Genomic DNA, 3,802 nt, shown 5'->3' with positions numbered 1-3,802 from the left:
TTTAACATCCACCATCTTTTAGATCTTCCAGTTGCCATGTAAGGTTTCTATTTAATCTTTGGAATACATATTTTTCACATGATACAGAATTAGGGCTAGAATTCCATGTGCTATGTAAAACACTATATGTGCTTTAGAAAAGAAAATCACAGAACAAGATCAGAGATGTGTCTGATGAAACGTTTTTAGAGCATCGTTTACTCATTATTTGTGTAGAGCATACGCCGGTAGACAGTTTGATGTTTAAGTGGGACTTGACTCAGCTTTCAGAAAAATAAGCTCGCAGCACTTCATCAAGTCCTTTTAGGGATTAGTTTATATCAAATATATCCTTATTTGCATTTCAAGTTACCTAAAAGGAACTGCTTGCAGCGTTTCAAAGTGGATAAAGCCAGACACTTGGTTCTAAATCAAGGCATTTGATCGAGGAAAAAAATATTATCCATGTAACAGAAGACAGATACTGTGCTGCAACAACATCAGAAATCTGCCGTGCCACAAGTTATTCTACCATGGTGTGAAGAAGGAGATAAGAACATCTCTATGGGATGACTAAAACCTAAAAAAAATAACATCAAAACAGCAGCAGGTCCACAGAGTTAAGTGTACAAAGTTAAGAAATACTAAAAATGAGAATGCTTGTGAAACTTCAGCAAATTCACTTATGAGTGCCTGTTACCTGGCAAATCTCTAAATTTTATCAGAGGAGGCCTCTTAAATGGACTGAAATATCAGCATCCAGTAACTATTGAATGGTGTGAAGAACAAAGCTGGTGTCTGTAGGGTCCTCTTACAGTTTGAGACAGTCTGTGAAGGTATCTCAATTCTTCTCTGGATTCTGGTGCTGGCTCTGACCCCAGGAACACCTGATGCTGTGCAAATTACATACAGCAGGAGCTCTACAGCTTCTACTGAAACTCCATTTTATAGCAGCCCAACTTCAGTAACTCAGATTTGCAGGATTTTTGAGCATTATGAGTCATTACAGGAGTTGTCCTTATGGTTAAAAACCCACAGCTTTGCTATCCAAGGTTATGTCACCATGTGCCATCATTTAGTAAGGTACATACCAGACTTGACACATCTCCCAACTGGAAGGCATGTCTCTAACTTGTCTAGAAACGGCATTCCAAAAATAAATTCTTATAGGTGAATGATGTTTGTCATTACGGAAATCACTTTCTTTACATTCAGCACACTGTGAGTACTGCACAGTAAGGAGGACGTAAGCCATAGTCTATATAAAAAGGATAAAGCAAAACACCAAAGAACTGCTCATTTACTGAGCACCATGCAGATGAAGGAAACTGGGTTATTTCAGAAAACATAAGTAATTAAAGAATTTAAAACCACCTTGAAATGGCAGCTGTGCATTAAGAGGCCAAACTGAGGTTTCACAGGCATATCTTAGCCTTGACATTTTCTTATATCAACAATTGACTTTGCAACATTAGAGATAAAAATCAACTTCATAGGTTTATATGAAGTGCTCTGCACAACCCGTATATTGCAAAGTGCCCACTCAGAGCTTACCACCAACAGGGTGATGCCTTGGAATCAATGGGCTGAATTCACTGCAACAGAGAACTAAACTCACACCATCAAATGCACAAGAAGTGAGAATTCTAAGAGGCTGTAACCATACAGCACTACTGCAAAGAAGTTCAGTTTCAAAAAAAAAATGTATCTAGCAAAAGGGAAGTGGATCTGGCAAGAGTTTGACATTGCTTAAGGCATGCACAGGTGGATGGAGCTGCAGGCCAGGTCAAAGGAGAAAAAAAAGAAAAAAGATTTATGTTGCATACAAAGAAAAGGGCAGAAGAAAAATAACCGATCGGGCTGGGCTGCACTGAAGTAAATGAAACAGCTGTTCATACAGGGAAGGAATGGTCAGGTAAGACAGGTTGGAAATAATAATCATAGGGCCATCTGCTGCCCTGGGACTTTGCACCCTCAAGGTATGAAACAAATTTTGTCTTCAAGGAGCTCAAGCAGTGTAGCTGTTACAAGCCCATCAAGTAAACAAAGCGTGCACAGGGCATTAAAGTTATATGAGTTCCACACAGAAGTTGTTCAGCTACTTCAATTCACAATATTAAGAGGAAATGGTGTCCTTTCAACCAGATTTTCCATTTTAACCAAATGCTCTGTGAACACAAAAGAAATACATTTTATTAAGTGCCAATACCATGCACAGCTTACACACTGCACTGAATAAAGTGACACTTACTTTGTCAGTTCCTGAGAGAGAAAACAGTTCTCAGACTGATTCTAACTTTCCATTTTCACTACTACTTTTTTGGAATGATTCTGGCAAATAGATTGCAACCTCTGGAATCCTCAGGGAAGGCATTTCCTTCACCTCAGTCAGCTTGTTTCAGGACAGGATGTGCTACAGAAGCTATGCTATGAAGTAAACTCATTTTCTGGATGAACATTTTCTTCCACTGAAACAATGAAACATTTGCTCACGAACAATGAAAATGTACCCTTGAATGTTCAGAAATCTGTACTGCTCTTTAAATTGTTTTTGAGAGTTACTTACTTTACAAGTAAGCCTACAGACCACTGCAAGGAAAACAAAGAATAGACACAAGGCCTGTCTGTGTATTGGGTGGGTGACAACCTGGCTAGCTGGCCTTTGCAATCAAACCAGTTCCAGGTTTAACGGCTATGGTTAGTCCCTTCTCTTGCTTAAATTATATACAAAAGCATGAAGAGCCAAACACCTGACAGCCAAAGCATCTCCAGTTCTTAGTTTTATCACTTTCTCCTACACTAACGAACTAAAGAGGTGAAGAACATATCCTGCATCTCACTGAAACAGAAAACAGAAGAGAAATGCTGGTAACCTGGTAGAGATTTTTCTACTCACAGTTTTCTACCAAGAAGATACCTAGTTTGTAACTCAGGGAGGTATTTAAAGAGCCTAACTTCAGCCAGGGGAGGTTTATGAACCTATGCCACTTTCATCACCAGTGCAGTTCTCCTCTGAGGAGGATATTAGATGCAGTTGGTCCAATTCAGCAGGAGTGAGGGCTGAAATCACACCCAGTTAGAAAATGGGTGTTAAAATCTGCCTGCAGACTGTCTGTTCCTTCCCACAGCTGTTCCATCCACCAGGAGACCACAGCTAAGCTGTGTGTCAGGAGGCAGTCCCACCTTCCTAGACTCAGAGCCTGTAAAACACAGCATGCTCGGTCTCCAAAACCTTCCTTCAAGGATGCCACAGGTCCTGTCTCAAGTTGGATGGTACCGAAGGACAACACACCCTTGAGGAATGGCTGCTTTCTTTCTTTGCATCACTGTTAGCAGGACCTCTGAATCAGCCATAAAAGAAACCTATCGAGACAGATTCTCAAAGTTAAACAACCTTTGTGAATACCTCTGTAAGTATCAAAGTAATGGTTCAATGGAAACAACACCTATTAGCCAGCAGCATAAACCACAACATGCACACCCTTTCTCCAGCTTCACTGGAAAGTAGCCTTTGGTTTCTGTGCTTTAAGAGAAATGGTTCTAGAATAGGGACTTATTTTAAAAGAAACATAGGCAGAGATGATCTTGCATTATGACTCCCTGTTTGTAGCCCTCATTCAGAAATGGCACTTATAAAATTATGTAACATCATGGCACATTACATGCAGCTGAAAAGTAGAGATCATTTATTTAATTTAGTTTATTTAACACGACCTGCTGAAGGATGCAGTGGGATGGAGAGAAAAGAAAGAAGGAAATGGCAGTGACCTTCTGCTAACAAAGTGCAGACTCTGGTATTAGTAGGGCTTTGCTCTAAGGAAGC

This window comes from Meleagris gallopavo, chromosome 12, assembly GCF_000146605.3.
Source record: "Meleagris gallopavo isolate NT-WF06-2002-E0010 breed Aviagen turkey brand Nicholas breeding stock chromosome 12, Turkey_5.1, whole genome shotgun sequence".
NCBI lineage: Eukaryota > Metazoa > Chordata > Aves > Galliformes > Phasianidae > Meleagris > Meleagris gallopavo.
Note: the sequence above shows the minus strand (reverse complement) of the source record.